This window comes from Pinus tabuliformis, chromosome 1_2, assembly GCF_031772625.1.
Source record: "Pinus tabuliformis cultivar Carrire ecotype Pingquan chromosome 1_2, CPIR1, whole genome shotgun sequence".
Taxonomy (NCBI): Eukaryota; Viridiplantae; Streptophyta; class Pinopsida; order Pinales; family Pinaceae; genus Pinus; species Pinus tabuliformis.
Window position 1 is genome coordinate 1,088,475,353 of NC_142298.1, and position 19,685 is coordinate 1,088,495,037.

Genomic DNA, 19,685 nt, shown 5'->3' on the forward strand with positions numbered 1-19,685 from the left:
ACAGGAATGGGTTGGGTTTTGAATATTCATACTTCAAGAGCCTGTAACTGTAAATCAGATTCTCCGGCATCAAGTGGGTGGGTCCCAATCGAGCTAAGAGATGTTACGTATCGAACCGAGCGAACACAGTGGACGTATATCCCTCATCTAATTAAGCTGTCGATTATTTAGTGAAATTATTGGAACTTCAAATCTTATTTAACTCAAAAATTTCGCCTAAAAATTGGAACTTCAAATATTATTTAACTCAAAATATGTGAAAGTACGTTTCCGAATATTTTCAAACATTCAGTCGTCTCTCTCTCTCAATTTGAAGGGCGGTCTCCAATAGGAGAGAATAAGAACCTATTTTCGGAGAGGAGAGGAGTAGAAAGTACGTTTGAATATTTTACAACTATAACCTTTCTTTTATTAAGAAAGAAAGAAAGATACAGTGAAACTCATGCACTTCTTGGAATTTTTGGAACTATTATTAGAAACACTCTATCTTGGCTACATTTATTCTCTTGGAGTAAAGAGTAAAAATGGATAGTTGCTCACATTTATTTATTCTAAACCTGAAAGTTTAGTTGTTGAATTATTGAAGAGGAACGCTCTTGAGAACCACTGTTTCGATGGTGAGGCCCGGCCCAAATCCAAATAGAACTCCCATTTCCAATCCCTCTCCGCTGGTTGAACATCCGTTTTGTAGAGACGCCTTCCTCGTCTGATCCAATATGAAGTGGACGCACGCACTGGACATGTTTCCGTACTCGCTCATAACGTGCCTGGTGGGTATCAGTTTTGTGGGATCCAGATTGAGCTTGGCCTCCACCCGATCAAGGATGGCACGTCCTCCGGGATGAACAACCCAGAACAACTTGTTCCAGTCGGATATTTTGAACTGACTGAACGCCTCCACCAGACAGTTTTCAATGTTGGCAGAGATAAGATCCGGAACCGCGCCTTTGAGTTGGAAGGTCAGTCCGACCTCTCTCACCTTCCCACCGATGGCTCCGTCGCTGTTGGGAACAACTGTCTGGGATGTCCAAACGATTTCGAAACAGGCCTTCTCCACTTGAGGGATGGGATCAGCTCCCACGATGAGGGCAGACGCACCGTCGCCGAACAGAGCTTGCCCCACCAGGCTGTCCAGGTGAGTCTCGGAGGGTCCACGGAAGGTAACGGCGGTGGTTTCACTGCAGATGACCAGCACCCGAGCTCCTCGATTGTTTTCGGCAAGGTCTTTCGCCAGTCGAAGAACGGTGCCTCCGGCGAAGCAGCCATGTTGGAACACGCCCACTCTCTTCACACTCGGGTGCAGCCCCAACATTGTTCATATTTAGTGGTAGAAACGTATCACGCTGAATATTCTGATTATCCATGAAGTGACGCAACTGGAATTCTATTAACTAAAAACAAAAAAAATCACCTGAAATTTGAAGCTATAGCAAAACCAAGATTGTTGATATTTTCTATTACTTCTATATTTTGTCAATAATTATGATGAAAATGTATCATGGCCAATGAAACTTCCGGAAGATATTGTTACCATCATCAAGGATACAAAGCATTTTGAAGGGAAAATGATGCTATAAAACATCTTGGGTCAAAATTCATGGATGACAGATTTCTATATAACATCATTTCAAAATTATGCTTCCATAAAGAAAATTAAACATATTGAATCACAAATATTGGACAGTATTGTTACCTATCTTCCTGAGTTATAGAGGAACTTGTTGTCTCCATTGCATATTCAATAACAAGGTCATTCCATTCACAAGTTTAATGGAAAAGTTTAAATAAGGATGTATTTCGACAACATGGTCATCTTGACAAGATGGGAGGATGAGAAAATATTGAACTTGAAAGGGACATCTAGATAGGTACATAATTCTACGCATTTTTCACACCTTGATGAATGTACAATGTCCTCTATTCTCTTATGGTATGCTATATTTGTGCACATCGATTATGACAGTCTTCATGTGATGAAAAAAACGGTGCTTTTGGCTTTCTCACCATTGGTCCAAGGAACATGAAGCAATGTGAGGCTTGTATCCTTAGAAAACATGACAAGCAAGCCTTTTATAATTCCACTTCAACATTTAAAGGAAACTATAACAAATTATACTTTAAAATGAAAATTGGTTTAGATTCATATTAGTTCTAGATCCATCAAGTGTTGAAGTGGATCAAATCGATATCAAATATCAATAGATGCAAACCTTTCATCAAATTTTATACTTGCAAGAAATTTGCATCTAAAGAATTTCGATCCCTCTAATTTCCATCAAGATAAATATATACTAATAATAAATAAGCACAAATAGATAAATAAAAACTAATAATAAATAAACTCAAATATTATATCTCTATGATTAAGCCATAATCTTATTTTAAACTATCAAGTCATTAAATTATATAAAATCAAATGATAATTTTTATTGAATCATTATATTATATAAAATTAAATAAATAAATAAAAATTATCAGAGGCATTACCCTCTATATGAATACAATTAACAATAAATTTATATTTAAAACAATATAATTAATTTATTTTTTTGATATAATTTTTTTGATCGAAATATTACTACCATCATCAATATCAATGCAATTTCAATTAATGTGTTGCTAAAGAATACACTATGAAACATCAAAACCCATGCCTTCCTCTTTTGGGTAAATTTTCCTTTGGATCCCTCTGGGAAAAGTCCCATATATAAAGGTATCATGTTGGAGGATAAGACTAAAAGGGTGGGATACCATTCCTTGCGAGGTGAGAAGATCTAACATGCAAGTGGGGATGACGTGTTGTAATCTATTTTGTTACATTATTGGAAAGACCAACATATATGTAATTTAACTATTGGATAACAAGGTGATGTGGGATAGTTGATTTCATTATAATTATTGGGATGTGTGTAGCATGAGTGTAATTTACCAATTGGATGAAAGTAAAGAGATAGCATGCATTTTCCTAAAATAATAATGTAATTGTAAGATTTAGTTTAGTTGAATATTCCAAAGGGTGGCACAAGCGTGGAATAATGATATCCATAGGGTCACTAAGAATGATATGAATGATTCTGTGGACATAAACGAGAGGCATCAAGAACTCTTGTTGGGGCTCATAAACAAGTGTCACGATGCATCACCTCAAACTAGTTGTCGTGTGTACGTGGAAAGTTTGTTCAATTTGAGAGTGGATGGTGGTCGAAGCCTCAATGATGATGAACTTGTTGCATTATGCACCAAATTCAACTTTGTCGTCTCGGACACGACGACATCATCCATGTAGTGGATGCATTTTACCGGCGTAAATACCCCGTGGATAAAGGAAATACAACCTAAGGTGTGGCCGTGTGACTACTTGGTACCCCTTATAGCCCAAAAAAATACATCAAGTTGTATGGTGAAAATTGATCATTTCAAGTGTTTTCTCTGATCTCCACACTCTTTGTGATAAATATTGGTTGCTACTAGTGTCATCAAAAGCTTGATTTGAACTCGATAAAAAACATTTATGACCAAGATTTTCTCCTTCCATCGTCATTTTTCTATTTTATCAAAACATTTTTGCTTTTAATTTTTGAGAAGGTGTGGTATCAGTCAAAGACGAGCATTGTTGCCATATCTTTTCTCAACTTGTACGATGAACTAGTAGACAATGTTCTAGTTAATATAGTGTGATTAGAAAATTGACATGTCATGAGAGTCGGACGCTCACACTTTCAATGAAAACATTGCCCAAATTATATAGAAAATTTGGTGAGTTTCCAATGGCTCTTACCTTTCTATGCTCTGGTTCATGCATATTCCAGAAAGCATAGGTCTGAATGCAATCCGGTCCACCCTCTTTAGCTTTGTATATTAGCCGAGGCCACATCTGTATAGTTACACAAATAGTAACCATCATTCAATATTGATATCATATGTTTATACAACTTATATATATCGTCAAGCAGAGAAGAGAAGAAATAAAAATTCTACATATTTACAATTTTATAAATGGTAATCATTATTCACCATTGATATCATTCGTATATACATTGTAAATATGTTAACAAAAAGAGAAGAGGAGAAATATAGATTCGTATATATTTGTTATAGCAGGGGACTTCAATTTGACAACATCAATAGAGGAGAAAAGAGGAGGACTGAAAAGAGAAGAGCCGGAAATGGAGAGATTCAGAGATCTTCAAGAAGAACTAAAATTGGTAGACATCCCACCTATAAATGGAAAATATACGTGGAACAATAGAAAGGGAGGGCACAGAAAGATAACCTCTCGGCTTGACAGATTCTTGGCAACAGAACACTTCATTGGCAAAGACATATTCTATGAAGCATCAATTCTTCTGTGTCTAGGGTCAAATCACTCGCCTATTAAACTAGTAGAAATTAATCAAGGAAACCAAAACAGACCCTTTAGGTTTGAGGCATTTTGGCTAAGAGAACCAACCCTAACAAGAAAAATGAAGGAATGGTGGAAAGTGAATGAGAATGAGATAGGAGGAAGAAACTAGATGCATACCTTTCAACTTAGACTAAAATATCTAAAAAGTAAGATAAAGAAATGGAACAAGGAAGAATTCGGTAACATACAGAAGGAACAAGAGATAATCCAAACAAAGATGAAGAAAGTACAACAACAAATAATCAATGAGAGTAGAAGTGAAGGGCTTGCAGAAGAGGAAGGGTTGTTGATTAACAGACTAGAAGAAAGAAGACAACAAGAAGAAATCCTATGGAAACAAAAATCAAGAATCCAATGGTTAAAAGAAGGAGAAAGAAACACAAGGTTCTTCCACAAAGCAATGATACAACATAGGCAGTGGAACAAAATCTTCTCCTTAATCGATCAACAAGGCAATCGGCTCACCCAAAAGGAAGAAATGGGTGTGAGGCAGGCCGCCCAATGTGAACCCAACCCCCAAATACATATACGGTTGTTAAAAAGGAAACCATAATGTATTAACAAAGGGAGGGGCAGGGTTTGACCAGCCGACCCCTCCTCAACAAATTGCCTCACTTACCAATGTGCCACAACCAAATCATTGGTTAATCCACCACAGAATTGATATAAACCTCATTTGCACAGTGCGCCTAGGCAACATGGAGGAACCAACAGTGGGCACGAAAATCGAGGAAAATTTTTAATTAATTTATCTGCAGGTGGAACCATGACTGAGCGAAATTTCTAAGAGGGCGAAATTTTTGCAGTGTCCAAATTGGACAAACTTTATGTCGATCCTACACCTCTTGACAACTTGAACCCGATGGCGTGGTCAACTTCTTGATCCAAGCAATAGATTTGCAGAGGACCTGGAGGAGGAAATCTTTGAGGAATCTAGGGGGTGTTGATCTAGATTTTCATTAATGTCAATATGGCAATATTCTAGGATACTAAATGATGATCAGAAGTCATATGAGCTATCAGAGTAGAGAAGAACTATTGGAGCAGTATCGGAAGTTATAGGCCATAGGAGTGAAGAAAAGCCATAGGAGTGACAAGCTAAGACAAAGTAGATCTATCGCATGGGCCAAGAGTAAGAACCATATCAGAGATATCGCATGAAATATTAGAAGGAGAGAAGAGGAACACATAGCGAGGAAAGACACAAAATGAGGAACACATCATCGAAGGAAGAGTGAAGAGTGTACGTAGTCATCAGAGCAAGGAAGGAAGAAAACAAAGAGCACAACTATCAGAAGAGCGAGGGTAGGAGTGTACGTGGCTGAAGGCCCATCCTAGCCGTCAATCTCATTTTCAATGCTTACATCATAGTCAATGGCGGGGGTTAAGCCTGTTGTTAACCCGTGTGCTAGTTTAAGACCCGCAAGCCGTAGATTTGATGACCTCGTATATCCAATGGATATCAGGTCACAAAATGATCGGACGTTAATCCCAAGAACAGACCCGAAATTTTAGAGATCAAGGATATATAATCCTTATCGACTCCGTAAAGGTGGTTAAGCGTTGCACAAGTTCCCTGATCGATATTGTTATGAAGCATTAGATCCATCATGCCTTGATCAAACGGTGGAGGATCAGTGATTGGGTTTGTTGATCAGGTGGATCAACAACCGTCAGATTAAAGATGAGATCAATGGTGGAGATGATGTGGCAGGGGGGGACAACCCATTATATGTTTTTAACTATGTTGATATATGAAGATCGATGATGTTGATATCAAAGGACAGAGTATGAGGATCGAGCTCATTGTTTATAGAATTTTCTTGATCCACATAATCTTTAGATTAAATTGCCCCAAATAAAACAAGTAATGACTATAAGGAGCACTATATGGATGACCCTCTATTTTCAAGAGTGGTTCTTGTGTTGGGCCACTTTTCTTGAAAGAAAGTTGGGGATGGAGGATCAAATGCAGGGTGAGCCCAATTTAGAAACGAAAAGTGAGAAACCCTTACATGGTTTTCATCTCCTTTTGTTTAAAATTGATAGAGATTAAAAATAATTCAGTGAGCAATGAATCCCACTGTGGGATGAATTATTTCCCAAAATTTCTAACCAATGACAATTTCAATTAATCATCTATCTCTATTTTTTCAATCTTGTAAATGGTTGAGAAATGATTTTTAATAGAATCCATTAATTAAAATATCATTTCCATTTTCAGAAGCTTAAGATTTCAAAGTTAGAGAATCCAGGGATTTCAATATTCCTATCTAAAATTTACCTGAGAATCCCTAAAGCAATAGGTGTGAGGAGTTTCAATCTTGATTCGGCCAAAACTTACAAGGCTAGTTTCTAATTCTTGCAATGCATTTCATAGATCCAACATAGGCCCATATAAATCATGGTCTGATATGTGCTTGAGAAAAGGATTTTTAATGGAATTGATCAAATAAAGATACATTTCCATGTTTAAAAGCTCCAGGTTTCAAGGTTTAAAATCTAGGGATTTGAATATTTAAATATTCTGTGAAATTGTACATACCCACCCTCAGCTTTTAGCCGTTAATTTCATATGGTTGTGTTACTATACACATTCAATGCACCGAATGCAAACAAAAAAACATGTGGATCACCGGAAATTTTAAAATGTATCAATGCAGAATTTTCATATATTAACATACAATGAATTTTATTTCTAGGTAGTTACCAGCCTAGAGACCCAATCTGCGATTCAAGTCTTGGCAACAAACAATCCACTACTTTTTCCAATTATAGATGTGAGGAACCCTTCAAAAATGATCTTGTTCTCTGTCACTGTTGTGTCCTTATCGGGAATCGAACAATATTTAGAGAATGCAATCTACCAACACAAACTAGTTAATCAACATCCTTCCATAAACATATCGAAACAAGAAATTGTGAATTTTGTAGGATGAGATATTGATCATACATAGTTCTATCCTGGTAGGAGAAATAGTAAACTTTATGGAGGAACCACGGGGGGAATTATGGTCGTTAAAAATCTCCTTAAACTGGTTTATCACCTTGGCTTCAGCTTCACCATATATGCTTGTAGCTTCCCAAGCTACCTTGACACCTCCAGTCACTTTTTTAGAGCACTAAGCTCCCGAGAGCATTAAGATGACTGTTACTCTCATAAATTTCTCATATTGACCTGCAAGTTACTGATTCCCACAACCACCTCCTTTCAGACTTTTAAGAGAAGCAATATGCTTTCATAGTTCCAAGAGAAGAAAAAATTAGGACTTCACAGCATCTAGACAATATTAATGCAGCATAATATGGCACAAAATCAAATCAAAATCCACATTCGGGAAAATAAATTGTATAAATTAAGGAAGGGGCCTTTTGAGACAGAGCTTATAGATATTATGATATCTGCAATAGATATCAAACATCTCTTTACCATTATTAAACCAAAGTTTGAAACTACAGGTTCACAAATATCCATTTCCAGATGAAATTATGGTCTAGGAGGGTTGAGGAGAAACTGATGCACACAGATGTCAAGTAGAGAGGAGAGGAATGCAACAACTAGAAACAACATGTGTATTGGTGATTTCACTTTCTAATTGGGTTATGTGTGTTTTTCACTTATTTATTTGGTTATGGTTTAGATAATGTGCTTGATGTTTTATCTACTCATTAACTCTTGATTTTCACTGTTTGGTCAAGTAATAAAAAATAGAAATTTTAACAAGAAGTATCTTTTTTTATGAAAAGACAAAAACCTCGAATAATCAGACTTCCCTTTTTTAAAGGTGGCTAGGTTAAAATTTCAACCATTTTTTTTTTTTATAAATGAATATGAAAAAGGTTTTTTCTATTACTTCTATATTTTGTCAATAATTATGATGAAAATGTATCATGGCCAATGAAACTTCCAGAAGATATTGTTACCATCATCAAGGATACAAATTTTTTTAAGGGAAAATGATGCTATAAAACATCTTGGGTCAAAATTCATGGATGACAGATTTCTATATAGCATCATTTCAAAATGATGCTTCCATGAGGAAAATTAAACATATTGAATAACAAATATTGGAAAGTATTGTTACCTATCTTCTTGAGTTATAGAGGAACTTGTTGTCTCCATTGCATATTCAATAACAAGGTCATTCCATTCAGAAGTTTAATGGAAAAGTTTAAATAAGGATGTATTTCGACAACATGGTCATCTTGACAAGATGGGAGGATGAGAAAATATTGAACTTGAAAGGGACATCTAGATAGGTACATAATTCTACGCATTTTTCACACCTTGATGAATGTACAATGTCCTCTATCTCTTGTGGTATGCTATATTTGTGCACATCAGTTATGACAGTCTTCATGTGATAAAAAAAACGGTGCTTTTGCCTTTCTCACCATTGGTCCAAGGAACATGAAGCAATGTGAGGCTTGTATCCTTAGAAAACATGACAAGCAATCCTTTTATAATTCCACTTCAACATTTAAAGGACACTATAACAAATTATAGTTTAAAATGCAAATTGGTTTATATTCATATTAGTTCTAGATCCATCAAGTGTTGAAGTGGATCAAATCGATATCAAATATCAATAGATGCAAACCTTTCATCAAATTTTATACTTGGAAGAAATTTGCATCTAAAGAATTTCGATCCCTCTAAATTCCATCAAGATAAATATATACTAATAATAAATAAGCACAAATAGATAAATAAAAACTAATTTATTGTAAAAGCATGCTAATGTGTCTCATTATATGGCAAAAGCAAAAAAGTACTCAAATGAAAAAAGATTAAAAAAATAATATAAAAATATCAATTAAATGAGTTGAGTTTCATACTTGTTAATTATAAAAAATAAATGCTAAATTTTTAACAAAGCTAACTCACAATAAATTTTAGTAAAAGCTATAGTGAACCTATTTAATGGGTTTAGAAAATATAAATAATGTTATAAAAAGTAAATACTAAATTTGCAAATAAGTCAAGTGATAGTAAATATTGGTAAAAGCTATGGTTAATCACTCACAAAATATAAATAACTTTATGTAAAGTTAAATGAAATGTTAAAACTCTTTAAAAATATATATAAAAATAGAATTAGAATTTCTAAACAAATAATTTTATATATTATATTTTGAATAATATAAAATATGTTATTATAATCATAATTAAAAATTTTATTATAAAAAATTTAAAATATATTTTAAAAATTGTCAAAAAATAATTTTAACATTTTGTTATATGTTATTTTCAAATTTCTATTAAAAAAAATTGATTTTATAAACTTGAAAGGGTAGTTTCTTGGGTCGCGGTTTTATATATACGAAAAGATGGCCATTTTTACTAGTATTTTAATAATAATTAAAAAATATGCTTACTTTTTATTTTTAAATTTGTTTAGCAAACTTTAGAATGTTTACAACACATCTCTTAAAGAAATTGGAATTGAAAAACATAAATCAATAGAGAAATGGGGGGTCGCAGTTACACTACTTAAAAATTTATATAAAATATTAATGATATCTTTTAAAGAAAATGAATAAATTAGATAAAAAATATATATTAAATTTTAGAAAAAGTATGACGTGAAAATGAATTTAATTGACATGTTTTGTCTTCTTTCACCACCACCTAATTTTTTATGATTTTTTAAATTTAAGAGTAAACTTTCCAACTCCTAATAAGAAAAATGAAGGAATGGTGGAAAGTGAATGAGAATGAGATAGGAGGAAGAAACTAGATGCATACCTTTCAACTTAGACTAAAATATCTAGAAAGTAAGATAAAGAAATGGAACAAGGAAGAATTCGGTAACATACAGAAGGAACAGGAGATAATCCAAGCAAAGATGAAGAAAGTACAACAATAAATAATCAGTGAGAGTAGAAGTGAAGGGCTTGCAGAAGAGGAAGGGTTGTTGATTAACAGACTAGAAGAAAGAAGACAACAAGAAGAAATCCTATGGAAACAAAAATCAAGAATCCAATGGTTAAAAGAAGGAGAAAGAAACACAAGGTTCTTCCATAAAGCAATGATACAGCACAAGCAGTAGAACAAAATCCTCTCCTTAATGGATCAACAAAGGCAATCGACTCACCCAAAAGGAAGAAATGGGTATGAGGCGGGCCACCCAATGCGAACCCAACCCGCAAATATATATACGGTTGTTAAAAATGAAACCATAATGTATTAAAAAAGGGAGGGGCGAGGTTTTACCAGCCGACCCCTCCTCAACAAATTGCCTCACTTACCAATGTGCCACAACCAACTCATTGGTTAATCCACCAAAGAATTGATATAAACCTCATTTGCACAGTGCGCCTAGGTAACGTGGAGGAACCAACAGTGGGCATGGAAATCGAGGCAAATTTTAATTAATTTATCTGCAAGTGGAACCATGACTGAGCGAAATTTCTAAGAGGGTGAAATTTTTGTAGTGTCCAAATTGGACAAACTTTATGTCGATCCTACACCTCTTGACAACATGAACCCGATGGCGTGGTCAGCTTCCTGATCGAAGCAGTATATTTGCAGAGGACTTGGAGGAGGAAATCTTTGAGGAATCTAGGGGGTGTTGATCTAGATTTTCATTAATGTCAATATGGCAATATTCTAGGATACTAAATGATGATCGGAAGTCATATGAGCTATCAGAGTAGAGAAGAACTATTGGATCAGTATCAGAAGTTATAGGCCATAGGAGTGAATAAAAGCCATAGGAGTGACAAGCCAAGACAAAGCAGATCTATCGCATGTGCCAAGAGTAAGAACCATATCAGAGATATTGCATGAAATATTAGAAGGAGAAAAGGGGAACAGGTAGAGAGGAAAGACACAAAATGAGGAACACATGATCGAAGGAAGAGTGAAGAGTGTACGTAGTAATCGGAGCAAGGAAGGAAGAAAAAAAAGAGCACAACTATCAGAAGAGCAAGGGTAGGAGTGTACGTGGGTGAAGACCCATCCTAGCCGTCAATCTCATTTTCAATGCTTACATCATAGTCAACGATGGGGGTTAAGCCTGTTGTTAACCCGTGTGCTAGTTTAAGACCCGCCGGCCGTAGATTTGATGACCTCGTATATCCAATGGATGTTGGGTCACAAAATGATCGGATGTTAATCTCAAGAACGAACCTGAAATTTTATAGATCAAGGATCTATAATCCTTATCGACTCCGTAAAGGTGGTTAAGCGTTGCATAAGTTCCCTGACCGATATTGTTATGAAGCATTGGATCTAGCACGCCTTGATCAAACGGTTGAGGATGAGTGATTGGGTTTGTTGATCAGGTGGATCAACAACTATCAGATTAAATATGAGATCAATGGTGGAGATGATGTGGCAGGTGGGACAACCCATTATATGTTTTTAACTATGTTGATATATGAAGATCGATGATGTTGATATCGGAGGACAGAGTATGTTATGGGCACGACTTGTATAAGACCTCCGGAAGCTGCCATTGCGATTAAAGTAAGGACGTGGAACGAAGGATATTCAATATGGAATGAACACGTCTTTTGAGTATTGGTGAATTCGAAGAGACAGAGGACGTCGAAGAGTGAGCGCAGAGGAAGCTGAAAGATCAAGTGAGCGAAAAGCACAGCAAAGGTCATGGGTATTAGGAATATATAACAGAGAACAAGGAAACTTTATGAGTTGGAAAAATTGTAACAAATAGAGGAAGTTGAAGGTCTGGAAGAAGTGGAAGAAGCAGGAGGACAGAAGTAAGTCATAGGTCCAGCGGGGTTGGGAGCAGAGAATTACTACCAACAGATCCAGACAATTTACAGTAGAGGGCTGGAGCCCTTGTGGTTGGTGCCTCAAAACTGGAAGGATTGGTATCGTGGGAGTTGGTTCTCTTAAATCTAATGTTGATTCCTTAGCAAGACAGGGTTGGTGCTCTGGAGGTTGGATCCTCACAAAAGGTCCAAGTTGGTGCTTGGCAACTAGCTGAAGCTATATATATATATCTATCTATCTATATATATATATATATATATATATATATATATATATATATATATATATATATATATATATATATATATATATATATATATATATCAATCATACTTGATTTATTGCAAATATTATATTAATAAAAGAATTCATTCCTGTTATTTATTTCTGTGTTCTAAATGTAAATGATTTAACATACAAAAATAACGATTGAAAATAAATATTGTTTCACCCCCCCCCCCCCCTCTCAGTATTTCCAACAATTGGTATCAGACCTAGGCTTCTTCATATAAGCCTAACCACTTGAAGAAGGATTCTGAGTCATGATGAGAAATGAAGAAGTGTTAGGAAGAAATCCTCTGTTCAATGGCACAAATTTTGGTTTTTGGAAAAAGAGAATGTCCTACTACTTAATGTCCCTTGGACCTAAAGTTTGGCATTCAGTTTTAAATGAGTACACAGTTCCTTCCACTCTTCCAACAGATCAAGATGAAAGGAAAGCCTACATTGCAAATGCAAAAGCCTTAAACTCCATCACTAGTGGAATCACCGATTCTGAATTTACAAAAGTCATGAATTGTAACTCGGCCAAAGAAGTATGGGATAAGCTAATTAGCTTATATGATGGGGACTCCAAAGTTAAGAAGTCTAAGCTTCAAACTCATAGAAGGCAATTTGAAAGTCTGAAAATGGATGATGAAGAAGATATTGCCTCATACTTTCTCCGAGTAGCTAAAGTAGTCAACTCTCTTAAAGGATTGGAAGAAAACATTGAAGAAAAACTATTGTTCAAAAGGTCTTAAGATCTCTCCTAGATATATTTGACTCCAAAGTAAGTGCTATAGAAGAAATGAAGGATCTAGATACTCTCAAGATGGATGAACTTCATGGAATCCTCATTGCCTATGAGATGATAAAAGGACGCCCAAGTTCCAAAGATGTAGCATTCAAGGCCTCAAAATAAAAAAAGGGGAAAGAATGGAATGCCAGTAGTGATGACTCCGATGTTGAATCCGAATTGGTGCAATTTGTACGAAAATTAAAGAAAGGATCTAAGCTAAAAGGTAAGTACCCTCTTATTTGTTTCAAATGTGGAAAAATAGGTCATTATGCTGCAAAATGTCCCCACAAGCATGATAGTGATGGTGAGGAAAATTCTAAAAGGATGGTATACAAAAAGAAAGGGTTCAATAAGAAGAATTTCTTCTCTAAGCAAGATGAGTCTGATGAAGATGAATTTGTAGTTATCAAAAAGAGATCAACAATTAATCACGTCCCTCACCACAAAGGAGGTAATGAAGATTCAGATGAAGAAAATGATCATGCTGGAAGCTAAGAAGTATTATTCATGGCATTCACAAATAATGATGATTCAGAGCTAGAAGGAAATGTAGATGAACTGTTAATAAGTGCCATTGAATAAAATGAGAAATTACGAAATAAAATCATCTCTCTCAAGGTAGAAAACGAGGAAACAAAAATAAGGGAAGACCTCTTGAAGAATAAGCTAAAAGAAAAAGAAGAAGTCTGTGAAGAACGTGAAGCCAAAATAGTATCTCCAAGGAAGGAACTAGGGAAAGTCAAAAGGAGTTGGGAAAGCTCTCAAACTCTTGACATAATCCTAAATAGTCAAAAACCTCAACATGAAAAATCTGGGATAGGATTTAAAGGAGAATCATCAAGTACTAAGAATAATGCAAAAAGCTATGCTAACGTACTTTCCAGCAACACAAAAGAAGAAAGATTATTTCATCAAAGGCCCATCTCAAATCCAAATAATGAAGAGAGAGTAACTCCAAGGAAGAATGTTGATGCAAATCATGGAAATTACAATAGGTACAAAACATTATTTCATCAAAGGACCATCTCAAATCCAAAGAATGAAGAGAGAGTAACTCCAAGGAAGAATGTTGATTCAAATCATGGCTATTACAATAGGTACAAAACTATCTTTTTTGGGCATTTTTTTTATTGTAAAAATTTTGGCCATCAAGCTAGACATTGCATGGCTCATAAGAATGAAACACCAGAATTGAAGGATCAAACAAGTAAACCATATGGTACCAAATGGCAAGGACAAATGAAGACCTACAACTCTTTTGATCCCTTGGCCAAATTTGATCCAATGTGCTCATTATGTAATGATAATGGACACAATGAACAAAATTCCCCCCTCAAAAGAAGAAAAGAAAAAAATGAGAATCCCAACACGAATAAATGTGGCCTAGCTCTATGTGCTCACAGTGATGAAAATCATTGGTTTGTGGATAGTGGGTGCTCCAGACACATGACAGGGTACAAAAGGAAGTTTGTATCATTGAACAAAAAGGAAGGAAATGTATCCTTTGGAAGTGGATCTGCCAAAGTTGCTGGAAAAGGAACTGTTACCCTTCTTAATGGAAAAGGAAAGGCTCAAAATGCTTTGCTAGTAAATGGGCTCAAACACAATCTCCTGAGTGTTAGCCAAATCTGTGAAATAAGGAACTCTTCCTCAGGGGAACTTGTGGCGAAAGGGGTTAGAACACCAGACACCATCTACATTTTGAACAAAATTCAAGAAGATAAATGTTACTTAATTCAAACAGATGAAAGTTAGTTGTGGCACAAGCGACTTGGACATACAAGCTTCAGAAACTTGATCAATATCAACAAGATTAATGCAGTACGGGACATCCCAAAGTTATTCAAGACAAATCAAGGAGTATGTGGTCCATGTCAACATGGAAAGGAAACTAGAACCAGTCACAAGACCAAGGAGTTTTCTACATCGAAGCCTTTGGAGATCATCCATGCTGACTTATGTCGACCAACTAGAACTTCGACACTTCAAGGAGAAAGGTACTTTGCTTTATTTGTTGATGACTATACTAGAATGATGTGGGTATATTTCAAAAAATATAGATCCAAAGCATTTGAGTGTTTTAAGAATCTTAAAGCCCTTGTAGAAAATGAAAAGGACTCTAAGATTAAATGTTTCAGAACAAATAGAGGGGGAGAATTCACATCAAAATAATTTGATGAATTCTGTAAAGTACATGGAATCAAAAGAGAACTCTCTTCTGCCAGAACACCCAAGAAAAATGGGGTAGTTGAAAGAAGGAACCGAACAGTTCAAGAAATGGCAAGAACAATGTTAATAGTAGCTGACTTGCAACCGAAATTCCAGAGAGAAGCAGTTGAAACTGCTGTCTATACCTTGAATTGAACTCAACTAAGACCAAATAATGAGAAGAATCCTTATGAATTATGGAAAGGAAGGTCTACTTCAGTAAAATACTTCAAGATTTTTGGAAGCAAGTGCTTCATAAAAATCAATGATGGGTCACCAGGAAAATTTGATTCTCGAGTTGACGAAGGGATATTCTTTGGATATTCTACAAGGAGCAAAGCCTACAAGTGCTACAATAATTGACTACGGAAAATAGTGGAAAGCATTGATGTGAAGATTGATGAAGAACTTCCGGAAAAAGAAATTGAAGAACATGAAGATGACCCTCTCATTGAAGAAGAACCTGAAAAAGAAGAAAAAGATCAAGAAAAACACAAGGAAAAAGAACCATCTCAAACCCCTTCAAAGATGAAATTTCTCCAAAAACATCACCTAGAAGAGAAAATTACTGGTAATATAGATGAAGGGATGCAAATCCGAAGAGGGATTACAAATACACCAAAGAAAAATGGTGTTTCTCTTCTATCCATGATAGAACTAGAAACATTTACTCAAGCAAGTAAGGATCCTCACTGGGTAAAATCCATGGAAGAAGAAATGTCTCAAATCGAGAAGAATGAGACATGGGAGCTAGTACCTCATCCAAAGGATAAAAATATAATTGGAACCAAGTGGGTGTTCAAAAACAAAATGAATGAATATTGACAAATCATTAGAAATAAGGCAAGACTTGTTTGTAAAGGCTATTCACAAATTGAAGGAATTGACTTTGAAGAAACCTTTGCACCAGTAGCTTGTGTAGAAGATATCAGGATGTTCTTAGCATTTTCTTGCTCAAAAAGATTTAAAATCTATCAAATGGACATAAAATCAGCATTTCCGAATGGGGAACTCAAGGAAGAAGTCTATATGGAGCAACCAAAAGCGTTTAATCTAGTAGAAGGAAAATACTTTGTTTGTAAGTTGAAAAAGGCATTATATGGGTTGAAACAAGCTCCTAGTGCTTGGTACGCAAGATTGGATCTCTATCTACAACAACAAGGCTTCAAGAAGGGGGTGGCAGGAAGTAATCACTACATAAAGACGGATGAAGATAAGTTACTAGTCACACTTTTCTATGTTGATGATCTGATTTTTGCTAGTAATAATCATGAGATGAGCCATGAATTTGCCCAAAATATGTCAAAAGAGTTCGAGATGTCGATGATAGCTGAGATATCTTACTTCCTTGGACTACAAGTATCTCAAACCATGACAAGCATGTTCATATCTCAAGCCAAATATCTTAAAGACATGCTTAAAAGATATGGAATGGAAAACTGTGCACCCATGAGCACACCTATGACCACAAATTGAAAATTAAGCAAAGATGATGACTCCCCTCCAGTAGATGCAACTCATTACAGGTAAACAATTGGAGCCCTTCTATACTTAACTGCTACGAGACCCAACATTATGCAAGTAGTAGGAATGGTGGGAAGATTTCAATCAGCTCCTAAACAATTCGACAGGGGGAGTCCTTATGCACTCCTTTGCCACTGATGTCAAAGGGGGAGAGATGAAGAAGAATATTGCCATAAATGACAAAGGGGGAGATTGTTGATCTATATTATCATTAATTTCAATATGGAAATATTCTAGGATACTAAATGATGATCAAAAGTCATATGAGCTATCAAAGTAGAGAATAAATATCGGAGAAATATCAGAAGTTATAGGCGTAGGAGTGAAGAGAAGCCATAGGAGTGACAAGCCAAGACAAAGCAGATCTATCGCATGTGCCAAGAGTAAGAACCATATCAGAGATATCGCATGAAATATCAGAAGGAGAAAAGAGGAACACGCAGCGAGGAAAGAGCCAAAATGAGGAACACATCATTGAAGGAAGAGTGAAGAGTGTACATAGTCATTGGAGCAAGTAAAGAAGAAAACAAAGAGCACAGCTATAGAAAGAGCGGGGTAGGAGTGTATGTTGCTGAAGGAAAATCCTAGCCGTCAATCTCATTTTCAACACTTACATCATAGTCAACGGCGGGGGTTAAGCCTATTGTTAACCCGTGTGCTAGTTGAAGACCCACAGGCTATAGATTTGATGAACTCATATATCCAATGGATATCGGGTCACAAAATAATCGAACGTTAATCTCAAGAACAGACCTGAACTTTTGTAGATCAAGGATCTATAATCCTTATTGACTCTATAAATGCGGTTAAGCGTTGCACAATTTCCCCAGCCGATATCGTTATTAACCATTAGATCCAGTGTGTTGCTAATCACGTGGATCAACAACTGTCAGATTAAAGATGAGATCAATGGTGGAGATGGTGTGGCAGGTGGGACCACCCATTATATGTTTTTAACTATGTTGATATATGAAGATCGATGATGTTGATATCGAAGGACAGAGTATGTTATGGGCACGACTTGTATAAGACCTCTGGAAGCTGCCATTGCGACTAAAGGAACGACGTGGCACGTAGGATCTTCAATATTGAATGAATGCGTCTTTTGAGTATTGGTGAATTCGAAGAGATAGAGGAAGCTGAAGAACGAGCGCAGAGGAAGCCGAAAGATCAAGTGAGCGAAAAGGAAGCCAAAGGTCAGGGTTATCAGGAATATATAACAGAGAACAAGGAAAGTTTATGAGTTAGAAAAACTATAAGAAATAGAGGAAGCCGAAGGTCTGGGAGAAGTGGAAGAAGCAGGAGGACAGAAGTAAGTCATAGGTCTAGTGGGGTTGGGAGCAGAGAATTACTACCAAACATATCCAGACAATTTACAGTAGAGGGCTGGAGACCTTGGGGTTGGTGCCTCAGAACTGGAAGGATTGGTGTCCTGGGAGTTGGTGCTCCTAAGTCCAAGGTTGGTGCCTTGACAAGACAGGGTTGGTTCTCTAGAGGTTGGAGCCTCACAAAAGGTCCAAGTTGGTGCTTGGAAACTGGCTGAAGCTATATATATATATATATATATATATATATATATATATATATATATATATATATATCTATTGTACTTGATTTATTGCAAAGACTATATTAATAAAAGCATTCGTTACTGTTATTTATTTTTGTGTTCTAAACGTAAATGATTTAACAAACAAAAATAACAATTGAAAAGAAATATTGGTTCACCCCCCCCGTCAGTATTTCCAACAAGGGGAATCTAAAAATTCCTTGATCCCCAGATTTCCACTTTGTTAGAATTCAGAAATATAACAGTCAATTTTGCATTATTCGACCCCGCAAATATGATGGTGTGTTCATATTTTTCATTTGCTCATTTCTTTTTCATCCACTTTTCTAAGTGGAGTGCAAGTGTGAGAATTCAGCATGCGAGCAGTCATTCCATTAGATTCGATGCAGCGAGGTTGATGGTACGGTCAAATTCAGCACTTTGACATCCTCTTCTTCAAATGGCCCCAGGATGTGAGGTATATGAAGTGTGTTCATGTACTTCTTTTTGTGATGCATTGTGCTACATAGATCCCTGTTTGATGTTTGATGTGGGATCTTGTTTCTTAATTGTTTTCATGATTCCTGCTTGATGTGATGCGGAATCATTTGTGGGATATACTTGTTGTCATGATTCATCATGTTTTGTTCGAGATCCCTTTGCCATCATGTTGATGGGATACTCATGTTGACGCCATGTATGTTTGTATTGAGATCCCTTTTATGCCATTTGAGCAGGATGCTCATTATCACCATGCATGAGTTTGTGTCATACTGATAGGAGTCCTTTTGACTGAGAGTTCCTGTAGCGGAACATCTCTTGGAGCCACTCTTGCGTAAGGGCATTTTACTTGTATGATAGTGATGTCACCTCTTACGTACATCATCACTATTGACAACACTTAATGCAATGGCCTACACCATCTTGACACCAGGGCCTGGAGACATAATCCCTCCTGGTCAAACTCTATTATCAACGGCTTATGTTTTCATGTGTTGATGAATGTCATGTTCCTCTTGTTTACAACATGCATATGTATTCGTTTATGTTCTTTTAAAAATGCAATTTAACACATCACGAAAGTAAAAGGTCTTGGAAGGGTCCTTTGTCACACCCGGACCTGGATAAAGTGGTATCAGAGAGGTATTTGCATGGATGTGAATTGCAAGCGTGAACAATGGAACGTGGAGCGACA

The 19,685-nt window shown here is 36.1% G+C and overlaps 1 pseudogene; it reads right to left on the reverse strand.

The window, feature by feature from the left end:
• Window positions 1-210: 210 nt before the first annotated feature.
• Window positions 211-1,312, reverse strand: LOC149209968 (pinosylvin synthase pseudogene; annotated as a pseudogene).
• Between the last annotated feature and the right edge of the window lie 18,373 nt (window positions 1,313-19,685).